The sequence below is a fragment of the Eurosta solidaginis genome, chromosome 3 (assembly GCF_040869045.1).
Source record: "Eurosta solidaginis isolate ZX-2024a chromosome 3, ASM4086904v1, whole genome shotgun sequence".
NCBI lineage: Eukaryota > Metazoa > Arthropoda > Insecta > Diptera > Tephritidae > Eurosta > Eurosta solidaginis.
In genome coordinates this window covers 166,898,119-166,917,872 of record NC_090321.1, presented here as the reverse complement: position 1 = coordinate 166,917,872, position 19,754 = coordinate 166,898,119, and positions in this window count along the sequence as shown.

Here is a 19,754-nt window from a genome sequence, read left to right as displayed (position 1 = left end):
AAAATTGTTCCTAGTTAAATATGTTTAAGGCTTAGCAGTAAAAGAAAAAGAACTGATGCGTGCCGATTTTCTTTTTATGGGTCTTATCCATGACTTCCTGAAAATCCAGTTGATAGTGAAGCACGACGGTTGGAAATCTATCTTAGTAGTCAATATTTTTGATATTCATCATTTTCATTCAAACTCAATAATAACTTTGAATATTCCATCATCACCTACAACACATCTTTAAGCAGCTGTGCACACAATGTTGGCAAGTCAATGAGCAAAATAAACTCTGGGAACTTCGAATTGGTGTTAATGATTTAATTATAGCTGCGTAACCATGTCTTGTCTTAAGTTTAATTCCTTTTTTTGGACACCTTTTGAAGGGGAATGCCGAAAAAGTGAGCTTACTTGTCAAATAAAAAATAAATAAAAATACACCGACTGCAGGTTCCACGCCCAACCAAAGATGAACTGCATAATGATTTAAGAGTTTTTGTGGGACTTAATTTTAAAGACATTTCGTCTTGGTGTGTAGATTTTGTGAGCTCGGAGAAGGCATGAAAATATTTTGAATAATGCACTGCGCCGCTCGAGTACGATCACCATCCCATACCGCCTGCTTGCCAATGCACTAAATAACAAACTACGGGAAATCCGAATCACGGAACTCATAACACTAAACACTCAACACTCATTGTCACCGTAGATATTGCGGTCAACAATTGTCGTCTTCAATCTGATTAATATGCGTAACATCAACACCGCTTCCACAAATCGGGACATAGTTGTAAAAGCGTAAAAAACTGAATTCAGTAGAGAGGAGAGGTGGAAGTGTAAAAAAAGTATTCACATATGACCGCTCTGACGTGTTTGCCGATGTTTCTTGCCAATATCAGTGGCCGTCATGCTGACTGAGCTAAGACATGCCACATGCCGCCAACGGCATAAGGCATATGGTATGCGGCATCATCACAACAACAGATAATGCAAGAATAAATACGAGGAGACTAGCAAAAGTTCGTTAAGTAATTCATAAGAAATAGTGATTGGTCCTTCCATACGATAATACAAATGTCTTCTAGGCAGGAGTAACTTTCTTCAATCGTGAAACATGGAATAGTCATCGAAACCGATTTGTTCTTATCTACATATGTTGGCCTTAAGTCTGGTGGCTGTCCTGGTGTATAGATAGTGGTTACAGAGTTTCGAGGCTTATGTGACTGGGTGTCCAATCGGCAATTGCTTTAAAATGCCTTAGAGTATATTTCTGCCTTGAAAAGCTTTTCAGCAAAAACAAAAACCTCGCCTGCCTTTGCAAATAAAAATGATATTATGCAACGAGTTGGAAATCAATCTGAAACCTACTATGCGTTTTTAGATTAATATTCAACCAGTGACTATTAAAAAAAATATATGACGATATCAATTTGTCAATGCTTAAAACCTCTAATACCATCGGATAATGAACCCAACAGATTTATCCACATTGCACAAGGAACTTCCATCGCTTAAAAAAAAGTCAGTTTTATCCACACCAATACCGCTTTAAAGCTCTTCTTCAGAAGGGCCTGCTAAAGTAAAAATATTGTGATATAACTTCAACGGATTTTGAAGAAGCTCGCTGGAAAAAGTATGCTCCTCAGTTGAGTTAAGATCAAATAAATAAGTTCCATACAGGGACGTCGCAAATAAATTTTTCTTAGAGGGGAAACCCAAATATTCAATAGTTGTTATTTATACATTCATGTATATTTCGATTATTTTCTATTAATTTTCACAGTTATATGGGGCTATCAGGGGCAATCATGCCTTCATTGCGACTTTTAAAATATATATGCTGTTAAAAAAAATTAAAATACGTAGTCTCTCACATATATCTATTAACTTCATGCTACAAAACCTGTTCTTTTTAGATCCTTCTCACATTGTCTTTCAACCTCTAGAAAAATCAGTCAAAGTACATCAACCTTTAAATATTGTCAAAGGTTGTTTTCCGATCTTTAGCAAAAACTTGGACCCTCTTTCGTGCTTAGAATATATTCTTCTGGATGTTTTTGACTCCATTCGACTGCAGAGATTGGTCGAGGGTTTTTACCTCACTCACCTCTCATAAAGCTAGGGAAAAAGCTAGGAGTAGAAGTTGAATTGATTCTAATAAATATTTATAACGTTTTAAAAAATTAACAGGTTTTATTCATTTGGAGAAACCAGTAGGGATTCTATTTTAAGGAAACCTGGACGGACTGAGGCTTAACCCCGACAAACTCAAGGAAAAGTGCGTGGGAGCAATTCCCCTGTATGTATCAAGAAGAATATTTTCCAATGACTCCAAAGCATTAAGATGTATGAAAGACATTATGTAAAAATAGTTCTTGTTACTTTCATGGTGCCAAGATGGTGAGAAACAATTCTTTACATCTTGAAGTTGGATATCAAAATTGATGCATACAGCGTTAAAAGATACAGAAATTTATGAATAATCGATTTCAATGAACTGTCAATCACATTGTTATGTTATTGAAAAGAAATATTTACAAAAAGTAAAGTTAAATAATTTTGAATGGATAATATCAAGACTTGCCACACAGCGATGGTCTGGTGAATGACAATAAGTAATTTATGAAAACAGTAGATGGTCGATAACCATGTAGATCAGACTAAACATCGGTGGGATAAAAGATACAAGGAAGAAATATCATGGGGGCGTGGATATTATGGATTCCCGCCTTGGTTGCTTAAATATTAGGAAATATATTAAATAGGTTCTCTGGTTACGCATTAGATCCATAATTTATTATAATTATTAACAAGAGTTTAGCAGAGTCATATCTATCATTTGAGTGAAATTGTTCTTCATATAGCGTCATACGAACCAGCTCTGGAATGCAAGGACAGCCTCTAGTGCTCAAGATGAACATGGCCCAAATTTGCGTTTCGATGGCATGGATCATAATGTTGTAATTGGAGATCGTGTCAGACGCAAGTATGAGGCATTTAATGTTGGGAATATAAATGTCAATAACTGGGTTCAAATGTTTTTTTACTTATCATAAAAATTATAAAAAGAACTATACCAGGTATGTACAACATGCTCATCCCGGCTCATGGGTTCTATCCAATTAGGTATAACCAAGGCGTTTTCACAAGAATTTTTTACGGAAACTTGATTTAAGCGGCATAATAGTTTTATTTTTTTCTAGGTACTTCACGAGCTGGTTTTTAACTCATATTTCCAGACTATTTTCTTCGTACGCTAAATTGTTGATTGGACTTATCTCATCAGCTCTTACAATATTCCTAACTTCCTCCTTTGACACCATAATTAATGTTTTCCATAAGTTAGGAGCTATCCCTTTATCTACGGTCTTTGGTATACAATTTGAATGTAAAAATATCCTGTGTAAGTCATAGAGTCTCTTATGACCCCTTCAGTTACAAGTTTTTTCCCTGCAATTTTTAATTTTAAATTTTCTAAATATTTCAAATATGAGGCTTTTTCAGCCATAAGTACTTTTTTATTATTATTATTAGGACTACTATGCCAGTAAATGTTTCTTTCTTTTCAGATTTTCCCCAATAGCAAAAAATAGTAATGGAATAACAGTTATTATTAACCTGAGTTAAGCTCATTAATTCTTAAAAATTAATTAAGAGGAATATTTGAGCTGATCTCCAATGTATTGTCAATAAATACTTATCGAGTGACGGGGCCAAATTTTTCCGTTGTGTATAAGGTTGTTTGCTCATGATTATTATATAATTACCATTATTTTCTTTGGACATAGGGTTTTGGGAATAATCGAAGATCGCTTACTTGTTTCATAAGTAAACTTTTTGATTACCTGAGCTAATGATGTGAGAACATCTTCCCAGCTCGAAATAACTATAAACGCTTATGTGCAGCTCTCCAGATCAAAAAAAAAATTTTTTTTTTCCGAAACCCTTCAAACTTGAGCTAAAAATTTAGGAGCCAACTTTATATTCATTCCATTTAGCAGTAGGGATGTAAACCATACATCGATGATTGCGAAAAAATCGATGTATTATTATTATTAATAGGCCTGGAAGCACTGCAAACTTTGTGTAGATCTATTGTGCATGGCCTTTTAGCCAAATTTTGTATGTGGAGGCTTACTCCATATCACATAGGGAGTAAGAGTCACACCACGTAGATGAGAGGGTCTCTGCTTTGTCAGAGCGACGCGTTCGCAGAGAATGTGAACCGGCGTTTCATCCTCCAGCTCACAATACCCCATGAGAGTTCGTAGGTCCTCCCTACTTAGATTAATGAGTTTGGCTGATACTTTCTGTGCCGGAAGTATAAGTAGCTTGGCATGTCTTTGACCTGGGCAAACGTATGAATTGTTACCATTTACTTATGGTTTCCATGGTGTGTGCTTTTGTGAGTCCGTAAAAGGGCTGTGAACCACAAAAGCTGTAGCACGCTGCTCTGATAGGTTACCTGTATGTTCATTACCTTCATGTCCCTGATGTCCGAGAACCCATCCTAACAAAACCTTGTTTTTGGCTCCTAGGTCATTAAGGATTTCAATGCAATCATCCACTAGCTTAAATGTAACTGTGTAGGATTGGAAGGCACGCAGGCCAGCCTGGATGTCCGACATAATGTAGATGTTCTTCGAGGATGAGCATCTCCGTAGATATTCTCTACCGCAAAGTAGCATCCCATTGCTGTAGATTTCTTGAAGCTCTGCCCATAGATGCCAGTTCCTGTTCTTCCGTCATCGAATATGATCCATCCGTGAATCAGACCTCTGAGTCAGGGTCATTATAAGGATTCCCTGTTTCCCAGTGGGTTCTGTCCACAATGGGCGCTTCAAAGTTCGGTGAGATTCTGAGCTTAGAGGAAATTACGTCACGCAGTTGTAATGTGGAATTTCATATGCATTTTTTTATTACTTTCATTTGCCATATCATATTTCCAAGCTTCAACTCAGAAATATTTTAAAGTCTTAGTGCGCCTAGTGTTGCGAGAACTGGTGGAATAGATTAACTTACCATCAGTATTGTTCAGGCGTTTTACGGCATCGTGTAGAATATAGGGCTGCTGGATGAAGGCTAACCCCAGCCATTCCTCGGTGATTTTTTTAAGTAGGTCTGAAGCTGCCTTGGCGTGGTGAAAGTTCACCTGAAGGCATTTGAGACAGGGCTTTAATTGGGAGGGGAGACACTAGTTGCGGTCTTTGCCGCAACGTGTAGCCACCTTCTTTGCCCTATTGTTACCCGACATAACGATTTCTTCTTGTTCCCTCTGGCCAGAAGTCGCTTAAGGCGCTTACGAACGGCATCACTTAGACGATCGCGCTCTACAGTTTGGCCAGGCTGATCAGTTTTCGCCGCATATGCCATCTCTACGTCATTCAGGGGACTACTCTGCCCGGCATGTCTGTCGCTTCAGCTGATTCGGCTTGCACCGAAAGGTCGCAATCGACCTGGTCTATTGGGAGCTGTTCAGTTCCATTTTGGGTTATTTGAGTATTATTTTTATTCATAAATAAGTACCCACGAGTACGGGGAAAGGTAGTTCAGCTGGGACATATCTCTCAATATCCCAGCAAGACTGGTTACAACCAGAGGACGTCAGGTATTTGGAGGCCATCGATGTATGTAGAGTTCATAACGATGTTATGACATCAATGTTATGCCTCTAGAACATCGATACATCGATTGTCCTTTCATGAACGATTTTTTAGAATCGAAATCTGAAAATGAATAGATATACAACTGTGTTCGACAGAACTGCTACTACAACAACAACAGAAGTTCATATTTTTTATGAATGTGTTATAAAAATTTTACAAAAAAATATGGACTAGGACCATCGGAGCGACATCGATGTATCGCTCATAGAGGTCGATGCTCTCGGAATCGCTATTTCTTTATTTAAAAAAAATAAAAAGAGAACTTATGTATGTAAAAACGGCCCATTACTGATACTTAGCATAGACTTAACTTGACTTGGCGTAAACTTGGCAATTTAGCCACGATTATACTCCACTTAGCGCATACAATCTGGAATCATAATCAGCTGTCATTTTATTGTGAAATATTTGCTACAAAAAGTGGTGATTTTTAAACAAAGTTAATTTTGAGTACTACAATTAATTTATGAGTGTAAAAATTAATAAATAAAATAAAAATAAATGTCAATTTGTATGACAAAATGTGAAAATGAAATGGAAGTTAACAGTACACTTCCCACAGTGCCCTTATGGCAATCATAAACAAATATTCCATTTCTCAAGCCACTGGTATTTTAGTAAAGCAGACTAAACAAAGATTATATTTCTCAAGCCACTGGCATTTCATTGAATAAACATTCCATTTCTCACGCATCGGTTTTCAAGGGCAAATCCGATGCAACGCTTATATTGTAAATATTAAATTAAGTTATAAATAAGAGCAATTGTGGAAAATAAAGGCAGTTTGGATTCTGAGTTTGGTGTCAATGTTACATTCTGTAACTAACCATACAAAATTCTTATTATTTTTTTAAAAACCCCTCCTAAAGTAGGAGGACGATAATTGGGGCCCGGCGTGTGGGGCACGCGTTGTAAAAATAAACAACAAAATTTTTTAAAAAAAGTATCGTCAAAGGACGAGAAAGAACAAAAAAAAACCCAAAAGTTAAACAACAAAATTTTTTAAATAAGTATCGTCACTGGTCGAGAAAGAACCAAAAACACAAAAGTAAAACAGCAAAAAATTGTTTTCAAAACTTTAACTAACTACCATTGTGAATTCATACAAGTGGTTTGAAAAAAAAACATTAACAATAGTAAACAGCTTCAATCATCGGTTGAATCGCTGTTCGAATACTTAAATCATTTAATGTGTAGTTCGTGGGTTGAAATTTGAAAATTGACAAGAAAAATACATGTGAGCAGCTAACAGCAAAATAAGTCCATGGAGAAATAAATTTAATAAAGTGTGCAAAAAGAAAAAAAATTTAAAAATCTAATTCTTGAATTGCTCGTATCACAACAGCAACAAAACAAACATACAACCATAACGTTAAATAAGAGGAAGAAGTAAATGAGAGGAGAAGAGCAGTTCAAAAAGGAGCAGAAAAAAAGGAAGCAGTATATAAATTTGATGTTACAGGACCAGTGAGAGCAGCAGTACGGCAGTGAAGTAAGATTGATTTTTATGCTATTTAGTGACTAGGGATTCATTATTGTACTTACGCTATTTAAAAAAAAAAAAAAAACGATTACTAAAAATATTTAAGTGTGGATTTGTTGATACAAGTATTTAGAAGTATGTCGTTAGAAAGTGAAAATGAAGCCCTGGTGGCTAGGTTAATAGCCGCGACTAACGCTTCATTAAAATTAGAGGTAGCGGAATTGCGCAGGCAAATCGAGGGGATGACTCAGGCAGCTACCATTGCGGAGTACAAGCCTGAGATCATCAACCAGCAAATAAAGTGCGAGGAGTCTTTAGAGATAATTAAGTATTTGTCCGAATTCACGGGAAAGCAAAATAAATATGTTAGTTGGAGGGAATCCGCTAATAACACAATGAGTTTATACGTTAGAGGCAGCCGTAGGTATTTCGCTGCACTAACTATATTAAGAAATAAGATTACCCAGGAAGCCAATGATTTACTGGACAGTGCAAAATTTTGATGCCATTTTGGCACGATTAGATTTCGCATACGCCGACAAGAGGCCAGCCCACATTATTGAACAGGAGATGAGCATTTTGAGACAAGGCTCTAATTCAATAATTGATTATTATAATAAGGTTAACGAGAAATTAACGTTGTTGATAAATAAAACGATCATGACCTACGGTACTGACAGTTCAGTCACTAGGGAACTTAATGCCAAGAATAGGCGGGATGCTTTACGCATATTTATAACCGGATTGAATGGGAATTTATCAAATATCCTGTTTTCATTGTCACCAAGTGATCTGCCGAACGCTTTGGCAAAGGCCCAAGAATTGGAGTCTAATAATATGCGAGCAAATTTTGCTTTACAGTTCGGTAGGCCGACCCATTTTTCGCCTTCAGCAAATAATGGGCAAAATAATTATAACCATAGAAGAAACTTCAATAATAATCTGAGGTTTGCACAAGAACAGCCTCAAAGAAATTTCGGGCAAAGAGTTGAAAGGGTGCAACCACGACCGACCCCAATGGATGTTGATTTCAGCATCAGGGTACAAAATCGGCCGCAGCTAAAACCTACTTATAATTACCAAAGTAATAATCAAAGTGGTAATATAGAAAAAAGACCACATGGAAGCACGCAGCAGACCGTGCAACCGCCCAATAAGGCATTACGTGTCAATAATATAAATGAGGATCATTTTTTAGAACAAAATTAGCTTTGCCATACATTTTCTTGTATGACAGGGCAATAGGTAAAAATTCTAAAATATTAGTTGACACAGGAGCAACTAGCTGTTATATATATTCAGCAATTTACAAGAATAGAAATGAACTGGCTATACATAAAAGAGTTAAAACAATTAACGGCTATTCAATAATACGTTACTATCATTTTATAACTTTGTTCGGTAAAAAGCAAATTTTTTATGAAATTGAAAATTTAGAAGCAGATTTGCTAATCGGATATAAGTTCTTGAGAGATATAAAAGCGGTAATTAATCTTGAAAAGAGGAGGTTGATAATAAATAACGATAAAGGAGCAGAAATATTTAGCTTGGGAAGTGAATCCGAGCGACAGGAAAATTTAGAAAATGAAAATACTTTGGGAGCAAGGACTTCTAAAGTGCCAGCCGATGGTAATACCGGCAAAAGAAAGGAAGAAAAAGAGGAAAACACTCGGGACAAAAAAATCTTGAGACGCCAGCCGAAGAGAATTCCGGCAAGTTTTAAAATAAAACACGTTAATAAAAATAATTTGAATATAAAAAATTCGGGAGAAGATCCTGAAAAGCCAGTCGTTGAATTATCCGACAAGATAAATAGTGAAAAATGAGCGTTGAATACAATTACTTTCGAGGAAGAATCCTTTGAAGCACCAGCCGATGTATGTTCCGGCAATGCAGAAGATAATTACAAACCCAGTAGTAGGAAAGGGTCAAATAAATTTATTGTTATGGAAAAGGAAATAATAGCGGAAATTAAGAAAATTCATTCTGGAATAGATATGAATTTACCGTTTAGGACAGATGTTATAGCAGAGATTCGTACTACGACTAATACTCCGGTTTGGAGTAAGCAGTATCAATATCCGCTAGGTGCAAATAGCTTTGTTAATGAGGAGATCAGGGTTTTGTTACAAGATGGTGTGGTTCGTCCAAGTAAAAGCCCATACAATTCACCCATCTGGGTTGTACCAAAAAAAGGCATAAATGAAGATGGTACACAAAAGTTGAGGATGGTTGTGGACTTCAAAAAATTAAATGAATAAATATCCAAGTCCAGACAGCAATGTCATACTGTCTAATTTGGGGGGTTATAAATACTTTTCTACAATTGACCTTGAGTCGGGATTTCATCAAATTTTGATGAATGATAGTGATGTGGAAAATACAGCATTTTCAGTTAATAACGGCAAGTATGAATTTCTAAGAATGCCTTTTGGACTGAAAAACGCACCTAGTATTTTTCAAAGAGCTATGGATAACGTTCTTAGGGATTACATTGGCAAATTTTGTCACGTATATATAGATGATATCATTGTGTTTTCCAAAACATTTACGGAGCACACGGAGCATTTAAAGACGGTTGTTGATACGTTGAAGAAAGCAAATATGAAAATTTCATTGGAAAAATCGAAATTTTACAGAAAGGAAGTAGAATTTTTAGGGTATATTGTAGCTAACAATATTATTAAAACCGATCCGGAAAAGATTGAAACGATTTCGAGGTATCTATTACCTAAAACAGTGAGACAACTTCGTAGTTTTCTGAGGATGACAGGTTATTATAGAAAATTTATTAAAGAATATGCAGCGATAGCGAAACCATTGACGAAGCATTTATCAGGGAAAAATGGACATGTGTCACAACACATGTCTAAAAAAATTGAGGTTAGATTAGAACAAGACGCAATTATGGCTTTTGAAAGATTAAAGAAATTACTTGCAAACCAAGTAGAACTAACTCAGCCGGATTTTACAAAAAATTTATATTGGCAACAGATGCCTCAAATGACGCATTGGGAGGAGTTTTAAGTCAGGAAGGAAAGCCCATTACTTTTATATCGAAAACATTAAATTCAATGGAAAGAAATTATGCGACAAACGAAAAGGAGCTTTATGCCATAGTTTGGGCATTAAAAACTTTAAGAAATTACCTTTATGGGGTATCAGATCTGGAGATTCACACAGATCATCAGCCATTATCTTTTTCGGTTTCTCCAAGAAACCCTAACGTTAAAATGAAAAGATGGCACACTATAATCGAGGAATATGCTCCAAAAATAATTTATAAGCCAGGTAAAGTGAATATAGTAGCGGATGCGTTATCTAGGCAATATTTATATCAGGTATCTGATGACTCATCGGATCGTGCTACGCAGCATTCTGCGGAAAGCTCAGATAATGTGGAAATTCCGGAGACAAAAAAACCGTTGAATCAGTTTAAACAGCAGAGATTGCTGAGTAAAGGACGCTTTACCATACATGAGTCAGTGATAAACTTTGGTAGGACAAGACATCTTATTGAATACGATACGGTGGAAAATTTGATAACAATTTTAAAGGAATTTATACAACCCAGTCTTGTGACTGCAATTCACTGTACACCAGAAGATCTCTATGAGACTAAAACTAAGTTAAAGGAAACGTTTACAAATAAATTTTTGTATGCCAGGAATTTTCCTATAGATATAACAAACAGGGAGGACCAAGGTGCGATAATCGAAGAAACACATAACAGAGCACACAGAAGTTTTGAAGAAAATATAAAGCAAATTTGTAAGATGTACTATTGGCCTGAAATGCATAAGCAATTCAGAGAGTTATTAGAAGCTGCGATATTTGTAATGGAAATAAATATGATAGGCACCCGAAGAAAATACCGATTGGAGAGGCTCCTATACCTGATGAGGAAGGAATACAGATTCATATGGATATATTTTATGCTCAATCTTTGAAATTTATTACATGTATTGACGCATATTCAAAGTTTCTGATTATTAAACGAATTGAGGATAAGACTGAGTTGGAAGATAAAGTATTGGAGATATTACAGGGTTTCCCTAATGTAAAGATGATAACACTAGATAATGAACCAGGATTTACTACTGTTCAATTTAAAACCTTGATGGAGAGACTTCATATTGAGATTTATTTTTGTAACCCAAATCACAGTACTACAAATGGACAGGTTGAGAGGGTTCATTCAACGATAATTGAGATTGCGAGATGTATGAAGCAGGAATATGATTTGATCAGTTTTTCTGAATCAGTATTTAGAGCGGTTCAACAATATAACATAACTATACACTCCGTGATTGAGAATAAACCTTTTGAGGTACTGTATAATAAGATTAAACATGATACTGTGCCACAAAAATTAGTACTGGCGCAAGAAAAGATGTTAGACAGACAAAATAAAAACAGGAAAATAAAAACGTATTCATGTGGTGATATTATATACGAAAAAATCATAGGAGAGAGGAATAAATTAAGACCTAGGTATAGGAAACAGATAGTAAAGGAGGATTTAGGCAATAGGGTTAGGATTAATCAAAGAAATAGAATAGTGCATAAAGATAATATAAAATCTTAATCATACATTTTTAGATGATACCAGTAATAATTGTATCACTAGTTGCTCTAGCGATATCAGACATAGTAGACTATACACGGGAGGATTATGTACTGATAGAAGATGGTGATGTTGCTTTATACCGCAGCTTTGGAACAATTTTCCACATAACCAATTTGACTTATTTTGAAAATCTCATAATGCAGATAAAAAATTGTACAACAAAAAATTCAGATAGAATAATTTAGAGGAAACGTCTGAATCACCAGATATTGAGAACTCAGACATAGAATTTGAAACCGGTTTAATAGAAACCTTATTGGGGCAACTACAAAGAAAGAGTGGAAGAAATAAAAGGGGTATTAATGAATTAGGGACAATATGGAAGTGGATAGCGGGATCACCAGACCATGATGATTTGGTGTTAGTAAATAACAAATTGAACGAATTAACGGATAATAATAATAAACAGTACACTACAAACTCTGAAATTTTTAAAGAAATTTATAGATTAACTGAAACAGTAAAAAGCTTAAATGGAGACTAATAATATGTTAAATTGCTTGTAAAACGAAGAAATGAATTTTTAATGTCGGAATTACAAAATCTCGTTAATACTATAGCAATGGCAAAAGTAGGAATTTTAAATCCAGTAATTTTACATTTTGATGAAATAGAGAAAATAACCAAAAATGATCACGGGCGACTGTCTATATCAGATATATTAGACGTATCTACTTCTAAAATATTACAAAATGAAGATGTAATAGTTATTTATATAAAATATCCAAAAATTATATTTGATTGTAAATTGTTTGAAGTAAGGCCAATTGCCCAAATAGATGGTAAGCTATTAATTGCAAAAGAAATTGAAAATGTAACCAGAAATATGTTAATGTTGAAAATTGTAAAAAAGAATTGACAAATACCTATTGTAAAATTAATAATACAAATAGTTGCTTGTCAGATATTTTAACTGGAAATAAAGCTAAATGTAAAAAAATTAAAGAAGGCAATAAACAAATAGATGAAATAAAACAGGGTGCTATATTAGTTTCAGGGAAGCATATTATCAATAATCAGGAATTAGATGGAATTTATTAAGTTACATTTGAAAATCAAACAAATATTGATAATGTTACATATGAAAATATAGATTCAAAAATATGGCAGTATGTCAGGAATAGTAAAGTAAGTAATTTTGAAATTGTAGATTACATTGAGTCAAAAGACTATAATTTGAAATTTGAAAACATTAATTTGATCAACTATGTAAGAAATGAAATACAATCACATCCTGTATATTGGATTGTCATTGTATTAACATGTATTATAATTATAATATATATACTTTTTAAGATCAACAATGTGGTTGAGAGATGGAAAACAAATAGACAGTCAATAAAACAAGAGGAAATTTTTAATGAATTAACCGTTAAAATTAATCAACTTACAAACAAAATTACAGAATCGGGGCGATTCTCTTAAAGAAAGGGGGGAGTTAACAGTACACTTCCCACAGTACCCTTATGGCAATCATAAACAAATATTCCATTTCTCAAGCCACTGGCATTTCAGTAAAGCAGACTAAACAAAGATTATATTTCTCAAGCCACTGGCATTTCATTGAATAAACATTCCATTTCTCACACATCGGTTTTCAAGGGCAAATCCGATGCAACGCTTATATTGTAAATATTAAATTAAGTTATAAATAAGAGCAATTGTGGAAAATAAAGGCAGTTTGGATTCTGAGTTTGGTGTCAATGTTACATTCTGTAACTAACCATACAAAATTCTTATTATTTTTTTAAAAACCCCTCCTAAAGTAGGAGGACGATAATTTGGAAACAAACAAATGGCATCTCAAAATGTAAACGTCACTTAGAACAACTTACAAAATCAAAATTCAACAGACTTCTAAGTCAAGTTAAGTGTTGCTAAGTTTTGAGTAATCAGTAACATGCAATGTTCATTTAACAGAACTGTAAGTGGCAGTTCTCAAGTCAAGCCAAGTCTATGCTAAGTATGAGTAATGGGCCCTTAATTCTTTCTAAGTTTCATAAAGAAGATTGCCGTCGACTATGCGAACTTTTGTTGATTCCCCAGTGTAGTTTCATCGTTTAGAAACATACATACATATGTATATCACCACAAAATATCATTGCCGCCAGCAGAATAAGTGTTCAAGTTTAGCAACAGGCACAGTTCTGACATCTTCACGGTTTTCTCACCGCCTTCAGATATCAGCATTCAGTGTTCAATGTTAAGCAATGGGATGAGCAGAGTACATAATCAGTCGTCCAGTAAGTCAGTCAGCCGGTGAACCTGTGAGGTAGCAGCCAAATGGCCAAAGTAAACATATGACAGCGTTTAGGCGCTCTGACATTTCCATTAAAAGCGCAACAAAAACCAGTGGCATTTTGAATTTGACGAGATGTCGCAATCAGCGTCGCTGTCACTGAATCACAACTTAACAAGTAACCATCACTAATGGGGCTCCCGTATGCGCTGACTGCGCCATATATGCCAAGTGCAGAGCGAACATCTCCATCCAATTTACCAAAACAACACCGTTCCAAGATCAGACAAGTGGTCTTGGTCAAAGTAGTCAAATCAACCAAAACGAATATCGCAACAGACACATGAAACTCAAAATTATTAAATGCATTTCAATATGACGCGCATTTCTGGCATATTTGCGACTTATACTGAATGCTCTTGTCAGCATTGCCATTATTGCAATCGCTTTCAATATTATTATTATTGTCGTTGTTGTTTTGGGTCATGCTTTTGTTTTTATTATTTGGGACTTATGTTAAGGCTGCATTTGCTGCCATGACTGGGCTGTGACGGCGGTTTTGAAAAAAAAAAACAACTCGAAACCATTAGGCCGAATATTCAAAAAGGATGTTGGGGAGGAAGCGGTTAATTGTTGGCTGGTTGTGCGATTGAACCCTTCTTTCTTGGCTGATCATCAACCGGCGTCAATGACTGTTTATGACAATGGAATGTGGCGCAATCACAAAATAAATTTTTGTTGGTTTTTGAGCATTTCGGCCAAACAAAGCATTCACAGCATTTTGCCATATTTGCTGGAATGTGATGTGATCGGTGCGGCGCGGCGCGGTTGTTGCAAATATTCTCTGTCATACTTAGCGGATAGTAGAACCTACGGACAAGCATAAAGACTGATGTAACGCCGGCGCATCAATTTTGCTTCATGACTAAGGAGTTTATGAAGTTATTTCAAAATAATAAACTTTAATAAAAAATGAAGCGAATAATACTTAAAATTTTGGCAGTGGAAATAGGAAACTCTGCAAACATTTTGAGGCTCTTGTTTATCTTTCTTTCCATTGCATACTTATGTAAATGGATGTGCTTAAATGGGTATTTTTATGCCAAAATAACTGGGGCTTAACCACCTACGTGAGTTTGGCCGTCAGAAATCACGTTAGTCATTCCTACTTTGCAATAACGGAGACCAATTGAAAGCAGCAAGTGATATGAAGTCTTCCCTAACTCCTTGGAGATTGATCTCTTCTTTGAAGGTCTCTCCTTCCAAATATGGGGTGCCGGTATGAATACTTTCTACGGCGGAGCTTTTTTCTGACCAGAGGAGGTAGAACATACGACGCGTTTGTTAAGGCCAATGATATCGCAATCAAGTATGTGTGGTTTAAATCAGCTACTGGTATTATCTTACCCAGCATCAGGTCTTGTTTGCAACTTCGTTTGGTGTGAAATTAAGGAGCTGATTATATAGTTCAACGTCATCATCTCCTTCTCTATCAATCAATAAGGAGGAGTGTGATCTCTGTTATATGTACCTACGTCGGTTTATAGATCGCCCTGCAGTAAAATGAAGCTTCCATCATACGCGGGATTTTCTGTTAAAATTATCGGCCATTATTCCTATTCACCTCCTCAAAGTCACGCCATTTGGCCTCACGCTCCTTTCTTCCAACACGGGAACTCTATTCTCTCTTTGCATGACGCGTGTTGCTTCATCTGTAGGCAGAGCATCCCCGCACGCTGCGTATTTCTTCTCCGAGGTGGTTCGTCTTCCACCATTGTTCCAGTTGTCTTCTCGGGTTGAACTCTTCAATGACAGTAAGTAGTGGGGGAGAAATGTGTTCCCACTGCTCGATGACGTTATTAAGTCGAATATTGTTTTCAGTAATCAGGTGTGAGTAGTTATATAACGATACGAGCACTGAATGGAATTTATTAGCGAAAAATACTCAAGTACTCGATGCTTTTTACCAAATCCTATAGATACGATAGATTTATTTCTATAAAAAATTTAAACTCATGCAAGCTTATGGAAACGAACGCTGTATATATGTAAACAGTATTTTTTAAATTAAAGCGTTATAATATTGTAACGAATTTAGAGAAATTCCGCTTATTTGCAACATTCTGCTTACGTTAGTATCGCTAAACTGTTGAATAAAACACTCCAATATTCTGTATTCAAAATGGTCTTTAAGAGTACTTCGCAATTAAACTTCACTTCGCAACTGATAGCGTGCTTAAATCAAACTGAATACTGACTACTCAGCTTGCCCTTCTTTTATATCTCTGTTGTCTTGTCTAGGTGTTTCTCCCTCTAGAACAGACGTCGGCAATTAGTGGAACAATTGTGCACACTCAATTCACACGTATTCTTATTCTCGTTAGTTTAGTAGTCGCTGAGCATTTGGCGCAGCAACATCGATTGTGTGCGTCGCTAGCAAGGTTGACGAATGTTGTCCATATGTATATTAGGAGTACATAATTTGTAAACAAACAAACAAACAAAAAATTTATTAGGTTGTTTATTGTGCAAAAAACTGTATCTTAGGATAAACCTTTATTTTACTGAATAGAATTGGCAAAATCGAAAAAAATCATAACAAACGATTTTGTCCTGTTGCTTGCTAATACGCGAATGAACAACGCAAAACGCTGCATCAAGTGATGTGGGCGATCATCGCGCTCTCACTACCACATCTGCATTTTCATTTTGCCGACGTCTGCTCTAGAATGTTCTACTTGGTTACCACCTATATGCGTTTGTATTTGTAGTTTATAGCAGGGGTCGGCATTTAGTGGAAGAATTGTGCACACTCAATTCACACGTATTCTTATTCTCTTTAGTTTAGTAGTCACTGAGCATTTGGCGCAGTAACATCGATTGTGTGCGTCTCGCAATGTTGACGAATGTTATTAGCAAGCAACAAGCAAAGATCGTTTGTTAATTTTTTCAATGCGCACAAGCGAAAATTATTTAATGTTGACCAATCCTTTTGCGCAAATACAATGTATTTAATTGTATACACCTTTTCCTTCCCATTGTGCGCATTAAAAATATAATAAACAATCTTGTCTTGTTGCTTGCTAATAAGCGAATGAACTAAGCAAACCGATGCATCAAGTGATGTGCGCGATTATCGCGCTCTTACTAACACATCTGCATTTCCAATTTGCCGATGCCTAGTTTATAGTCTCTCGCATAGGCATATGTGTGTATATATGTGAGTACTACTTCGGCTGATGGTGAGTATCTCTCTGCTGCCTTGTGTGTACATGTGTAAATGATGATTGATTTGTTTACGTACACACAAGTGTGGCAGCTTGCTTTATTGTTGTTGCGCCTTTATTTACCTTCTATCAGATTAGTGATGTGAGTATCACTTAGTGTTACTAATATTCGTCACAATATTAATGTTCGCTGACCGTATTAAGATTCCAAGGAACCAAAGGTATCTTTTGATACAGCTCTTAACAGTTTGAGTTTTAATAAAAAAATAAAAAATGTTAGGCGCGATAACCTCCGATGAGATCTAAGGCCGATCTTCTCTTCCAACTTCCTACTCGTTTAATGACGACTCCGAACGGCATCTGCAAGACAGATGAGCTTTCACTAAGAGCTTTTCATAGCAGAAATACACCCGGAGTGCTTGCTAAACACTGTCGAGGGGCGACCCCGCTTAAAAAAATTTTCTTCTAATTGAAAAAACTTGTTTCTAAAGTTTTTGATGTTGCGTTTTCCGGGGCGTGAACCTAGGATCTTCGGTGTGGTAGGCGGAGTACGCTACCATCATACCACGGCGGCCGCCATTGAGTTTAATTGCTTTCATTTTATTTCTGTATATGGCAACTATGAATAAGAAGCGTCAGAAAATTCGCCCGGTATTGTGTTTTGAGTATGCGAAATATCTGCGCGTGATTCGAAAAATTTCAGCGCCCGGCAGGTCGAAGATCGTCATTGCTTGGCATTGTGTCTACAGCTTTAAATTTAACAAAGTACATTTAGGGGATTCACTCTTTCTTGAAAATGTGGCATGAATTGCACGGATTTTAAATTCACAACAACAAAACACCGGGCACCTTGTAGGACAAAGCGGATCACCATAGTCATCAATACGCTAACTTGAGCAAAAATTGATATATCTTCACCAAATCTTAAAAAACACAAGCCGTGTCTAAAAACTGCCAGATTTTATCCGTAATTACTGGCATATGCTGATGACATTGATATCATCGGCCTAAACACCCGCGCTGGTAGTTCTGCTTACTCCAAACTGGAAAAAGAAGCGGTAAAGATGGGTTTGGTGGTGAATGAGGACAAAACGAAGTACCTGCTGTCATCGAGCAAAGAGTCAGCGCATACGCGCCTTGGCAACCACGCTACTGTTGGCAGCCATAATTTCGAAATAGTAAAAGACTTCGTTTATTTGGGAACCAGCATCAACACTAGCAACAACATCAGCACTGAAATCCAGCGAAGAATAAATCTTGCCAATAAATGCTGCTTTGGACTAGGTAGGCAATTGAAAAGTAAAGTCCTCTCTCGGCGAACGAAAATCATACTCTACAAGTCACTTATCGTACCCGTCCTGCTATATGGGGCAGAAGCATGGACCATGACATCAGCAGATGAAGCGGCTTTGGGAGTGTTCGAGAGAAAAGTTCTTCGAAAGATTTATGGACCTCTACTCGTTGGCGATGGCGAGTACCGAAGAAGATTTAATGATTAGCTGTACGAGCTATACGCAGACATCAACATAGTCCAGCGAACCAAAACGCAGCGGCTGCGCTGGCTAGGCCATGTTATGCGAATGAAAGATGATGCCCCGGCCAAGAGAGTGTTTCTATCGGAACCCGCCTATGGAAGCAGAGGTAGAGGGCGGTCCCCACTCCGTTGGAAGGACCAGGTGGAAAACGATTTAAACTCCCTTGGTGTGACCAATTGGCGCCGGCTGGCGGATCGAAGGAGCGACTGGCGCGCCTTGTTGGACGGCCATAACCGTTTAGAAGGTTAAGCGCCAATTAAAGTAAGTAAGTTTTATCCACTTTTCCTTCAAAATGATTTTTAGATAATGGGGGAACGGGAGACTATTCTTCGCATGGTGGTAAAAGCAAATAATTTGTTTATTGTTCACAATCACTTAAAATTAAAAAAAAAATAATTAACTGTTTTCTATTCAATTTAAAATATACGATCCAAAAAAAATACAAAGTTTCATTGCTTTTGATAAAAGTTCCGAAGTACTTACCTACTTGGATCGAGTATACTCGATACCTTTTACTGAATATGTGTAGAGCATCGATACTTTCGAATGAGGTTTTTTATCTCAGATGGAACCTCATTGCACCATTGACTTTGTGGTAATTTGAAGGGTCAATAATTCAAATACCGTTATGGCCGTTGACTTGCGTCAACCCCCCCCCCCCCCCCCCCCCCCCCCCCCGTCTTCCACTATACCACACGATGTATCCCATGAACTTCGCGAATTTTTAAACAACTTACAATATATGGAGGGTTCAGTGGGAAGCCAATCAGCATATGTAAGCCAGTAAACCAAAAAGTAGTCTAAATCATCCAAAAAATCGCATTTTCTATTCGGATATCACAATATATCCTGTTATCTCTTACTGACATTCACAAAGAACGGCTAGGGCGCTTTGGTGAACGAAGTCATGAACAGCGAACTTAAGAACTTAAGTAAATTTCAAGTTTTCGCAGGCTGCTTAAGATGAAATTTACCTAAGTAGTTTAAGG